Below are 13,424 nucleotides of genomic sequence, written 5' to 3'. Positions count from 1 at the left end.
TAAGCCAAGATGAGACCCAGAACACATCCTGCCCTCACAGCCCTCAGGTGGACCCAGCCCTGCTTACACTTTGATTTTGGACTTCTCGCCTTCAGAACTGCGAGATGATGTATTTCTGTTGTTGAAGAACGCCAAGTCTGTGACACTCTGTTATGGTCACCCAAGCAAGAAAGGATTCTTGGAGCCATCTGGTCTACCTCCCTACACTGGCACTCTGCAGTGTTTCTGACAGCTTGTAATCCAGCTTCTTGCTCAGCCGTCTCCCATGATAGTGAATGAGGCCAGCCCTGGGAGAGAGGGGCTCTCCACCACTGGTCACACACGCTGTAAAGAAGTTCTCTATTTGGAGCCACTGTGGGCTCCCTGTGACTGCTATAAACCAAGGAAGAAGATAAAGCATGATATATTGCTTTTATGAAAAAAAATTTATTGATCATAAACTAAGCAATAAGGGCTATTAAGGAGTGCAATTTTACACCCACCTTTAAAAAGATCCAATTTCATAAGGGCCTTACATCTTAGAGGTGTTACCTGTATGACATTGGTAAGGAAATCCAAAGGTTTGGGGTAAAATAACTTGCCCCAATTATATATATAGATGGGCTTTCCTGGTGGCTCAGATGGTAAAGAATGAGCTTGCATTGTGGGAGACCTGGGTTTGATCCCTGGGGTGGGAAGATCCCCTGGAGGAGGGCATGGCAACCCACTCCAGTATTCTTGCCTGGAAAATCCCACGGATGGAGGAGCCTGGTGGTCTGCAGTCCATATGTGTGTGTGTGTGTGTGTGTGTGTGTGTGTGTGTAGATATATACACACATACATGTATCTCCTCTTTTGGTCTGCAGTCCATATGTGTGTGTGTGTGTGTGTGTGTGTGTGTAGATATATACACACATACATGTATCTGCTCTTTTGCAGACACTTTCCCCAAACAGGTTATTACAGAATGTTGAGTAGAGTTCCCTGTGCTTTACAGTAGGTCCTTGCTGATTGTCTGTTTTATATATAATAGTGTGTGTGTGTTAATGCCAACCTCCTAATTTATCCCCCATTTCCCCCTTTGGTAACCATAATTTGTCTTCTAAGTCTCTGAATCTGTTTCTGTTTTGTGAATAAGTTCATTTGTATCATTTCTTAGTTGTACTATCTTTAATCAATTGTTAGAGCCTTAGTATACATTACAAGCTAATTAACTAAATAATCTTTAGTCCCTTAGAAGGCTTAGCTCTAAGATAATAAACTATTTCCTAAATAACATCCTGGCTGTGATTGGACAGTTATGGAAAAGAATATCTAGAGCTTCAGTCACCCTCACAAACATTCATGTTGAACATGGCCAGTCATTGTTAGGGGAATAAATTACTTAAAATGATAATAAATTTTAAAAATCTTCCCATTCTAGTAACAATTTTAAGGCTCAAGACCCATCTGCACACATAAGAAAAAAATACTAAACTTAGAATCTGAAAGATCTGAGCTCTGGGTCTAATATTTTATGTTTGGCAGAACCCTGAGTCTTCATTCCCTCATCTGTGAAATGAGAGTAATCATATTGATCACATAAGAGTGTCTAAAGATGTTAAAGATGAATATTAGGCATTTCTGTATAATAAGGACATCTATTGAATTCTGAATTCTGGACTCTGGTGTCGGAACCCTAACGAACATCTTTTACAACCTCCCGAATGTGATTCCTTTGCTCCTTAGAGGTTGAGAATCACTGAATTCCACTCTGTGGCCAAAATTGGTGGGAAAATCCATTTTCACAGCAGAGCACATATGAACGAGTAGCCTTCTCAGACTGTCTTTTGAGGGAAGTTCCACACCCTCCCAAAGCGAATGCAAAGAACAATGTTAATGCTGTTTCTCATGACTCTTTGTCAAAGGAATGAGAACGTTTTGCCAGCAGACTATTTGGTTTTATGACTCAGTGCTTCTCAAAGTGTGGTTCTCAGACCTGGCTGTACTGGTCCAAGAACCGATTCCAGGTCTGCAGTGAGGTAAGTGCTGAGATGGGAGGGCGAGCAGCCTGTAGGAGATTGTAGCAGTTTAGGAGAGCAGATTGACATCTGTTGACACAACACAGAGGTAGGACTTGTGTTGTGCATATCTGTCGTTTGTTTTTTTCTGGTCATTCACTTCTGTTACATTTCCTGAGTCTGGGGCTGTGACTGATGGGAAAGCTGGCCCATCGCAGAGGGAGTTAGGAAGCAGTGCTCTGTTACTGTTAAGGCTTCAGAGCTCCATCTACATGTTGGAATTGAAGGGATTTTGAAGCAGTTATTAAATTTAGGTAAGCTGCATGGTGTATGGTTGAAGAAGCTGCAAATGCACTTTGACGCAAATTCTTTTAGCTCTGCCCGATTTCCTGGATCCTGGTGAGTGTGGCAATGGCAAGTGGCTCTCCCTGAGACTCATAAATCAAGACAGTAGTAGCAACAAAAGTGGAATAATTTGCATTGTGCTTCTCTGTGAAGCACACCATTTATGCCACGTTTATCATGAGTTTGGGGGAATCATAAAGCGATAAAATTAACAGTTAATTCTTGAACTGTCTTTTTGAACACTCTGAAATGGAATTTATTTCAAGGATCCCACTGATGGATTTTAGAGAACTAAAGAAAAAAGGAAGATTTCAGTGACTGCACATGAGGATAAGATATTTCATTCTTTTGATTTCTAAATCCAAATCATTTTTTAAATAGAAAGTAGAATAAATAGTCCAGTACTACAGTAAGTTGGGAACATTTTTAAACCAGTTTTTAAAAGCAATCCCACAGAAAAACAATTAATCTTACACAAACATCCTTGTGTTCTTCAGAGCATCTATGTGTATCTACTGCTTTAGTGCTCCCGTGACTTTTGTCACCTGCCTCATTGAAAAAACAAGTCTCTGCCTTTTTAGGAATTTAGAATAGGAGAGACAGACAGAAGAGGCAATCAGCCCTTTCTGGCACTTTGTACATTTACAGATATACATACTCACATAGATGCTGCTTGTGTGAGATGGGCCATAAGGAGAGATTGGCCTTGTTTTTCTGGATAATTCTGTTTTTTTTAACTAACTAAAATTGGGAAATACTAATTTGATATTCAGAATCAATTTAATTAATTTTAACTGAATTCGCTGTTATGCTACCTCTCAGATCCATTGACATGTCCCAGGTTTGAGATCCTGCTTTGGAAAGAGGCAGCAAAATAAAGTAGAATGATTTTAAGCCCTGGGTTTGTTTTTATTCTACTTACCTAAAACCATAGTAAAAATTCACAGTTTGGGAAAAAATACACACACACATATGTGAACGTCTATGTTTATGCATGTACACCTGCTTTTCACTGGGGGTCTCGGTGTGTTCATGAAGCTTAACTCAGAGATGTTCACGGCAGCATTTTTTATGTTTATTTAATTGAAGTATAGTTGACTGATTGACAATGTTGTGCTAATTTCTGTTATACAGCAAAGTGATTCAGTTATACATATATATATATATGTACAGAGTATATGTATATATATACACTATATACATATATATATATATGTACATTCTTGTTCATAGTCTTTCTCATTATGGCTTATCCAGCAATGTTTTATTAGCCAAAAAACCCCCCAAATACATAAAAGTTAATGTGGTTATCAAAGGCAAAATAGATATATAGATAGTGAGATCTTTTTTGCAAGGTACCTTTAGAGAGACTTGAAATGAAAGAATTGTTTTATGTGGGAATACCATAAAAGCATAATGTTGGGTGAGGAAGAACGCAAGTGGGAAGTTGTATACAGAATCGTAGAAAACATACGTGTGCATTTTTAAATCACATGGCGATGAGAGAGAGAGACTGATTGATTGTCCGTGTATGACAACGCAGGCTGGAAGGTCGCACATCCGCTCTTAGCGTGCAGACGGCTCTGAGGAGAGCGAGACGCGCGGGACCGGCCAGGGAGCAGGGGCCCGTCTGGACTGCTGCAGCGTCCACGTGTTCTCTTTTAAAAAGATGTATCTGGAGAAAAGAGTTACTAACGTAGCTTTTCATTCTAAGTAAGCAGTACATAATTATTATAGTATTCTATCTCCTTTATGTATTAGAAAAACTTCAAATTTTGTATGTTGCATACATCTTCAGCAAAATACTCCATTGCAACATGTACTACCTATAGTATATGATCAGCTAAGGGCTCAGCTGATATTAATACTTAGATGTGCCCCGAATTTGCATTTTCTGATCAGTGTGGCCCCAGCTCTGAGATTTCTGTGTCACACTTAGGACTTCACTTGTTGAAAGGCCAAAATTAACGTCTAGATTAGGATCTGGGTAGAAAGGCTAATGCAGTGATTCTTGTTACCTTCTATGATTAGGTGAGATTACAAAGTCAATCAGAAAACATGTTGGCCAAGCTTGGCAACTTATTTCTAAAATCAAATTTCAAATTTAAATAGTGTAGACATTATCCTTTAAACACCTGCACATTCGGTAAAGGTCAACGAGGTTAGTTAATTTTCTGGATCTTATTATTAATACCGATTGTAATGAAATTTGATTGAGGTAGTGTTAGGCTCTATCAAGTTTGGAGCAGAGCAGGGATGATATTTCAGAGTCATGGGCAAATTAATATCCCCGTTTAAACGCTGCCCTTTGAGTATTTCTCAGAAGTGGTCAACTTTATTTACACATTCTTTAGAGCAAGTTACTCCAGACAGCAAATGTAAAATGTCGAGTTAACACTTAATTTTCTGCTGAAAAGTCTTTGTTTTTCAAGGAATTGCCATACTTTTTTTTTTTTTTTAATAAATTTATTTATTTTAGTTGGGGGCTAATTACTTTACAATATTGTAATAGTTTTTGCCATACATTGACATGAATCAGCCATGAGTTTACATGTGTTCCCCTTCCTGGACCCCCCACCCACCTCCCTCCCCATCCCATCCCTCTGGGTCATCCCATTGCCCCGGCCCTGAGCCTTTGCATACTTTTTAAATAAGCATCACGTTCTTTTTTTTTTTTCTCAGTGTGTTCACAGGCTTTATTTTTTATTTGACATACATATTATTTCTTTTGAATGGAGAATAATTGCTTTGCAGTGCTGTGTTGGTTTCTGCAGTCCAGCCGTGTGGCTCAGCTACACGTGTGCACACATCCCCTCTCCCTTGAGCCGCCCGCCTTCCCACACCCGTCCCTCTGGGTCATCACCGAGCCCCGAGCTCAGCGCCGTGCTCTGCAGCAGCTTCCCGCTGGCGGTCTGCTCTCTCCGCGGTGGTGTAGGTATCAGTGCCGCTCGCCCCATTGGTTCCCCTGTGTCCACATCTGTGCTTTACATCGGTGTCTCTCCTCCTGCCCTACGCGCAGGTTCATCAGTACCATTTTTGTACATTGTGTATATTTGGATATTTTTTTCTTTTAGAAGCAAGGATCATTGAGTTTACTACACCATATCTGTCATACAACTTCTTAAAGAAGTTAAAAAGTCCTATTTAAATTTAAAGTTCATTGACTGGGCCTGTCTATACATTCTAACCATGTTTAGTAATAACTCAAATCTCTCATCACCACTCAAACAAGAGGAAAAAAAATCCAGACTGCTGAGATTCCAAATACAAACAGAACCAAAGCACCGTTTCCTCCACACAAGAGTTTAGTGATCACAAATGTACTTCATGGCACACCTGATGAATATGCTTAGTTTTAGTTGAATGAAATTATCATAAACCGGAACAGAAATGAGGTGAGAAATTACAGACTTTTAGCCTCAGAATTTTCCTTCACTTTTTTCTTTTCAACAGTGTCACGGAGAACAGACTGGTGGGTGCCAGGAGGCAGGAGGCTGGGGGAGGGTGGAGTGTGAGGTGAGGTTAGCAGAGGTGAGCTTTCACGTGCAGAGGGGATAAGGGACAGCGCGGGGACCTGTGTTAACTCTCCTGTAACAGTGCAGTGGGGAGAATACGGGTGGGTGACGGTCACTTTGCTGTGCGGCAGTAATTAACACACGATCGTAGAGCGACTGTCGGAGAAGGTGATGGCCCCCACTCCAGGGCTCTCACCTGGAAAGTCCCAGGGACGGGGAGCCTGGGGGGCTGCAGTCCATGGGGTCACTGAGAGTCGGACACGACCGAGCGACTTGCCTTTCACTTTTCCCTTTCATGCACTGGAGAAGGAAACGGCACCCACTCCAGGGCTCTCACCTGGAGAATCCCAGGGACGGGGAAGCCTGGTGGGCTGCCGTCTATGGGGTCGCACAGAGTCGGACACGACGGAAGCGACTTAGCAGCAGCAGCAGCAGCAGCAGTAGAACAACTGTACTTCACTGAAAATAAAAATGGAAAAGCTACCATACATCTTAAAAAGGAAAACAGCCCACATCGATTTCAGGAAACTTCGAATCTGCTGACGACTTCATCTGACGTCTCATGATCACTTTCCCTCCTTTCAAAGTCGTATGCGCTGTTCTCAGAAGCCGTGGGTTTGTGCAGTGAGGAGGAAGCACTCTGCGCCTACTGCGGCCTTCCTTGGGGTCTGACTGCCCTGAGAAGTGTCAGGGATCTGACAGGAGAATGTGCAGAACAGGAAACCTGAACGGCTCTCAGAATTCTTTTGAAAGCATAATCCACTGTCCTCTTTATCCTACATAGCTTGTCACTTGCAGATGCCGATGAGCTATCGGAAGGAATTTTGAAAAATGTATCCCTGAAGGACGTTCATGCCTAATAAAGACAAATGCACGAATATAAGCACTTCTTTCTCCCCTGCTTATGGGTCTGCCCGTTTGACCTGGTTAAGAAGGCTCCAGAGGTAGTTGGCAGCAAGAAGGGCATTAACTTGACTCTTGATAGAGCCAAGTAAGCTTAAAAGAACATCCTGAAAAAACACTCACCGCAAGAGCAAAGGAACATGTTCCAAGTTGAGTTTTGGCTCTTGAAATCATTTCTGGGATCTAAAGTTGACGTGCATGGGATTGGTTTACGTTTAATATACCATGCTATAGGTGTTTGGAAGCGTTGATTCTATATGCCGTGCCTCATTTCTGCTTTTCTTTTGGCCACCCTTCCCACACATTCAGTCTTTGAAATACCAGGACTCTGAATGCTTCCCTGCCTGTCGCATCTATGAATCTTCTTGCCAACTTCAATGTTTGACTGTAAATATCGTAATTAGTTCTGTGATCACTGTCTGATTCCGTATTCAGGACATGGCCTTGCTTCAGTGGAGGTTTTCTGTCTTTCTAAGGCTGTATTGGCTGGTTGGTAGCCGTTATTTTTAACTGATGTTGACAACTTGTGTTTTTCAGTAGAGGATGTAAAAGAATAGATGTCTCTAGTTTTCTCTCCTGTCCTGAGCGTATCTGCTCATATATCTGTTGCTTCTTTTTCTTACTTCTTAAGAAAAACAAAAGTGTTATAGATATGAAGTGGTCTCCAAAGCACCATTATAATAAAAACCTGTATTTTATTTATACTGTTTAAAACAAATATATCTTTAATGGGGAACACTGATGTGCAAGGACTTGGCCTAAGGAATTCTGCCTCAAAATCATTAGTTTATGTTTCACTGTTATGAGCTTTGCTCTCGTAAACATTGGCTCTTGATAATGTGAGTATCAAGATGCGAGTATCAATAAAAGAAGCGTATATATGAAATGTGAAAAAATGTTTCCCAGCTTGATTGCTGCCAGATAATATAGAACCACAAATCATATGAACTAGTAGGGGATAACTATAAACTGAAAACTTCAATAATAACTAGTCTCATTTAGGGTTTTTAGGACCTAAAGATTCCATTGTTTATTTACATTTTAAAGTATAAGATATTCATACTGTTGCCATTAAAGTAGATACTGCTTGTTTGTTGGCATTAACAATCTTCATGGTCACGTCAAGAACATGGCGACTTCCTATTTCTTTGCAACCTTTGACTCATTCATTAAGTCAATAAATATTGTTACTGTTAAAGTTATAGTCATGGGAGATAGACAATGACCAACAGCCTGTATTTCTCTGTAAGATCTTAGATTCTCAATCTAGGGAAACTGGAAGAAATTATTTTGATTTATGAATGATAGGCATTTGTTTATTACGTGACTAACATAACTCTCAGAGATGAAAATAGCAGAATTTATAAATGTTTGTGGAATGTTTAGAATAAATGAAGAATAAAGCTCATAATTTAGATGAGGAGGCAGGCAAAAGAAACCAACACACTTCATGTAATTTTAGTAGTAAATTCAATACTATTAATTTGACAGATTGATTCCTTTTAATGAATCAGTTGGCTTTTATTTGGACAAAGTCAAAGAACTGCACAAAATACTTCATCTTATCTCATTGTCTTTTAGCTAGCTTGCATTTATGATAAAAGAGCTATATCCAATTTTACATTCAATATAAATTAATTAAACTTGGTCTTTGAACTATTTAAAACATACAGTAACAGGACTGAAGCTCTAAATATTTTCTAGTTCTGAAGAGTTGCTTTGCCAAGATTCCTTCTTGTATAAATGGAAACTGTTAGGGAATGGGTTTCTTTCATTATATCCTCAGAAAGGACATTAAGTGTCACTTTTGGTAAGAAAGCTTTTGATGTGGTTGGACAACCCTTCTGAGGCAAGCTCAGCACAATCCCATGATGTCAGCCCGCTAAGTAGTTTCTGTGGACATGAATTCACGACCACTCCCTTCGCCATTCTCCAAGAGCACAGAGTGTTCACGGTATGTTTATAAACTGCAGTACCAAACACCCACTGGTGCTATCCAAATAGACTTCTTTTCTTCTAGAACATTCTTCTTGTTTGCCTTCTAACCTTGTTTTGCCCACAGTTAGGCAGTATATGTGCATGCAGTTCTAAGCAATAAGGAAGTATATAATGTAATATGCACTTTTATTAATCACATTACTGTTATGTGGTATGGGGCCAGTGCCCTCCAACAGCAGTGCTCAGTTAAACCAGAGCACATACTTCTAACGGAGTCAGAGGTCAGGGCTGGGGATATCTGGCTGTGAAACACAGTCAAGGAACACGGCTTGGAGCTGCAGGTTATGGGTTTGGGGTCAGAACCTAAGGTTTGTATTCTAGGTGCACTACAACTAAATATGTAATGATGGGGAAGTTACTTGGTCTACTTATGCCTCAATTTCCTCATCTGTAAAATGGAACTGATGCTACTAATCGCCTTGTGGGTTGTTTGTGAGTTAAATGAGATAGCACATAGTTAAGTGAGATAACACGGTGTGGGTTTGGAGGAGCTGTGAGAATGGCAATGACAGTCTCTTCTTTGTTATTTCTCGATAGGTCTTTTCCAGTTCTTTTGTCACATCCTTAGATCTGTTGACCGGAGAAGGCAGTGGCACCCACTCCAGTCCTCTTGCCTGGAGAATCCCAGGGACGGCGGAGCCTGGTGGGCTGCCATCTATGGGGTCGCACAGAGTCGGACACGACTGAAGCGACTTAGCAGTAGCAGTAGCAGTAGATCTGTTGAATTCCTGTTTTGGGACATTTTGATTAGTAATCATAAAAGATGGTAAGACTCTCACGGAGTATAATTGGCAATCTTTGTTTGTATCGATGTTTATAGCAAATGAAAACTGTAAGCAAGATCATGACTCCTTGCCTTCTCTTCCCACCTTGATTTGTGTGACAAGCAATTTGCACAGCAGATCTGCAAGAAGTTATCTGCCTGCAGGTCTCAGCAACTCCAGACCGCCCAAGTTTCTCTGGAGTCTCATAACCCTTCAGGTCCTTTGCATGCAAAACATTCTCATAAAGGAGATTAAATGAAGTGCTCTCCAGATTTGTCAAGTCTTAATGAGAAAAATCGCTTTAAAATAAATTTTAATAAAGCATCTTAAGTAACAACTTAATCAGTTGAAGTTTACACCATTTTTCTTAATAGCATTCAGATGAGAAAGATCAATGATTATTTTATTCTGCTCAGCCTATAAAATTGGTAGTGGATGACATATAATATTATAGCACATAAAATCTACAGTTAACTGTAGGCAGTTGTTAACCTGTTTTTTTAAACTACATTTAAAATGAAAGTGATGTACTTTAAGAAATTATTTTGTTCAACCAGTCAAGGATAAAAAAGAAGAAGCACTTTTTACTACCACAATTAATTTTGTGGGTAAAAGAAACAGACTTTTAGATAATGAAAATGGAACAAAATCATTGTTTTAGGAATTCAGCTGTGTTAATGGGTATTATATAATTAGCTGTATTATCTGATAGTCTTTAGAACTTAAAATGCTCTTGAAAAATAAGCATTTGTTGCATCCGTCTTGTTAGTTGCTCAGTTGTGTACCATTCTTTGCGACCGCATGGACTGTAACAGCCTGCCGGGCTTCTCTGTCCGTGAGATTCTCCAGGCAAGAACACTGGAGTGGGTCGCCATGCCCTCCTCCAGGGGATCTTCCTGACCCAGGGATCGAGCCCGGGTCTTCTGCATTGCAGGTGGATTCTTTTCTGTCTGAGCCACCAGGGAAGCCCCCAAAATGCTCTTGAAAAGTAAGCATTCATTGCATCTGTGGTGGTAAAGAAATTGAAAGAAGAAGGGAAATAAGTAAGAAAGGAAGAAAGAAAGAGAAAAAAGGGAGGGAGGGAAGGAAAACAGAATTGATTCATCACTACCTTTTAGCGTCTTCTGCCAAAGACATGGAGGTCTGGAAATGATTTCCAGTAAGATCATAAGAAGACTTTCATGTTGAAGTTCTGTGTATTTTTATTACATGCTATTTAGGCAATCCGTTTAAAAGATGAGTACTTAGAAAATGACCGTAATTTGCTTAAGAGCCGTATCAGGATTTTGATAATGAAAATTATTCTGGACATTTGGATTGTCTGTAAATATAATATTGAGATATTTAGATCTGGCTACACCTGCTGTTTTTCTTGACTATTCTGTTTTGCTTAGAAATGAGAAATTACATGTCATTGAGAAGTTGATTACCGATTGAAAAGATCTCAGTAGCCTAGGGTGAATGACAGCTCCCAGAATCACTGTGGACTGGCTGTGCCTCGGCCCAGCTCTGACCTCAGCAGGCCGAGGAGTCAGGCAGAGTGGGCCTGGGCAGTGCCGTCCTTATACACAACAGCCCAGAACTTTCCCTTGCTTCGTATGCGTGATCCCTGAGCTGAGGCTGTTGGCTCCAAATGCCGGCTGAAGACATTCCCAAATGAAATATGAAAATGGAGTGACCTAAGTAGGCCTCTGATGGTTGAAAAGTGAAGACGTTAATTTCATTCTTTGTCACTGCCTCTGAAGTGGGTGGAGGCTGTAGACTTGTCAGAGCGATCAGATTTCCTCTAGATCTGACACGTTCCCCACAGTCCTGGTGAACGCACGGTAGACACCCACTTGGTATGGGCTGAACGAATCAGCCTTGGCACCTCTGGCTGTTAAGTCCTTTTGCAAACTTGCAGCTTACCTCTGAAAATGAAGATCTGGTTCAAACTGAAGCATTGCCATTTAGCAGGTGTAGTTTTCAGTCCATTTATTTCAGCTCCCTTAGCAGCTGATTCTTTATGTATAAAATAAGGATAAAAGTGCCTAAAATAGTAATAAGCAAAATTCCCAAACTGAAAATGGTTTACACTGTTGTGCTGAGCACAGTCCCAGGTAAGTAGGTGCTCAGCGAATGGCATTTTCCTTCCTTTTCTGCCTCAAAATCAAACCCACGGTTGCCTTTAATTCCATGTTTTCATGTCCCGCAAGTATATAGCCTTCTTCCGCAATTTTTGAAAGGAAAAAGCCATTTAAAAATCTTCCCTGAACTTTTCCTTCTTAAAAAATGTAATTTGGCCCCATGGCCATGGGCAGCTGCTCTCCATTTAGGCCTTTTCCCAGTCCCTGTACTCTAGGGCCCTGTGAGTTTAAGGAGAGGCTCATGTCAACCCAATTCTTGCAATTAGCTGCCCTTTGAGATAGAAGACAAATTTGAGATTCAAATGTATTGAACTGTAAACTAATCAAGTGCAAAAACTAAAAAACCTTGCTGGTGAAAGAGATGCTCATTAAATTTTTAATTTTTAATTTTACTTTATGAAAGTGTAGTTGACATAATGCTGCGTGAGTTTCAAGTGTAAGCAAAAAGATTCAGTTTTATGTATATTCTCTTTTAGATGCTTTTCCGTTACAAATTATTACAAGGTATTGAGTACTGTTCCCTGTGCTATTATATAGCAGGGCTTTGCTGATTATCTATTTCACATGTAGTAGCCTCTGTATGTTCATCCCAAACTCCTAATTCATCCCTCCTCCTCTCTTCCCCTTTGGTAATAACCATAAATTTGTTTTCTGTGTCTGAGGGTCTATCTCAAATAAATTCATTTGTATCTTTTTTAAGGTTCATTAATGCAGGTTCCTGTCTGTACCTCATAATGAGTGTGGACCTGAAAAAGCTAAGGGTGACCTGGGGCCCACCTGCCATGACTTCAAGCCGAGCAGGGGAACCCAGGCTGTAGAAATGAAGCCACTTTACCTTCGTCGAGTCCCCTTCTTTCTGTCTTGTCTTCCTCTGCATGGAGACTGTTGGTGCTGGGGAGGGTGGCTCCCTGCCCCGGAAGTAGGTGGGACCGCAGGCAGCTTCAGCTTCTCCAGGAACCCATGTGTCACACACCCCTCTGTAATTGACTAGCTGACTGGCTAATTAACCAGCGCTGTATTTCTCAGATTCTCAGTCCAGCTCGAAATCCCTCAACGCAGCCTGCCAGTGGATTTGAAGGTGTATCATTCATTTCTAAGTTCTGCTGTCATCCTCAAAATAGAGGCTGTACAGCAGGAACAAGACCCCTGAGACTGACCTTTTATCTTCTCTCCTGGCAGTTCCAAGTGCAGCTGAGATCCTGCAGGAGTGGGAGGGTTAGAGACAGAGGGTGGGTAGGCTGCTTATTCTGGAGTCCACCACCCCTTCCTTCCTGCGTCTCTTCATTCGCGCCCAAGCCGCAGCTGCTGGTGTGACCTCACCAGCCTGTACCATCTCCCTCCCAACAACTGTTTATTTTATCAGTGACAGCCTTGGCTGCAATTTGATTTGGACAACTGTTAACTGATGAGTGTGGCTTTGACAGCACAGCTGTTGCCAATTCTGTTACTGCCCCGTGGAGGCAAGAACCTGGGAGACTGGGAGCCCGGTTTGGAATTCTCAGAACATTCTCAGGCACCACTGCCTGAGGGCCGCTGAGTTCCTGACTTAGAGGAATCCCGGGCTCCACTGTCCGTCTAGTCTGAGGTCGTTTTGCCCTTTTTAGATCCTGAGGTTTTGGTTACGCTCGGATATGTACACACTTTTATTTTGTGTTATTTTGTGTGTTTATGAGAAGATGGGTGCAGGAGGTAGTCATCAGAGAGACTATCTTTGGGTGTCGTCTATAAACCAGACCCCAGCTGGGCGTTTCATTTAGGGGAGGAGGAAGACACGATTTTATCTTAAAAATGAGG

General features: G+C 41.1%; 1 protein-coding gene and 1 long non-coding RNA gene across 5 annotated transcripts in view; one reads left to right on the top strand and one right to left on the bottom strand.

Moving 5' to 3' along the window:
- Window positions 1-13,424, top strand: part of ZNF385D (zinc finger protein 385D) — a 938,617-nt gene that overhangs the window by 702,506 nt on the left and 222,687 nt on the right. The gene's annotated exons all lie outside the window — the stretch shown is intronic.
- Window positions 9,777-12,978, bottom strand: LOC145517804 (uncharacterized). The gene is made up of 2 exons (XR_014062345.1): window positions 12,466-12,978; window positions 9,777-10,509 (listed from the first exon to the last, which is right to left on the bottom strand). It is a non-coding gene; the product is annotated as an uncharacterized LOC145517804 (long non-coding RNA).

This window comes from Giraffa tippelskirchi, chromosome 8 (assembly GCF_054371585.1).
Source record: "Giraffa tippelskirchi isolate mGirTip1 chromosome 8, T2T-mGirTip1v1.2.pri, whole genome shotgun sequence".
Classification (NCBI taxonomy): Eukaryota; Metazoa; Chordata; class Mammalia; order Artiodactyla; family Giraffidae; genus Giraffa; species Giraffa tippelskirchi.
This window is presented reverse-complemented; position numbering and strand designations above follow the sequence as displayed.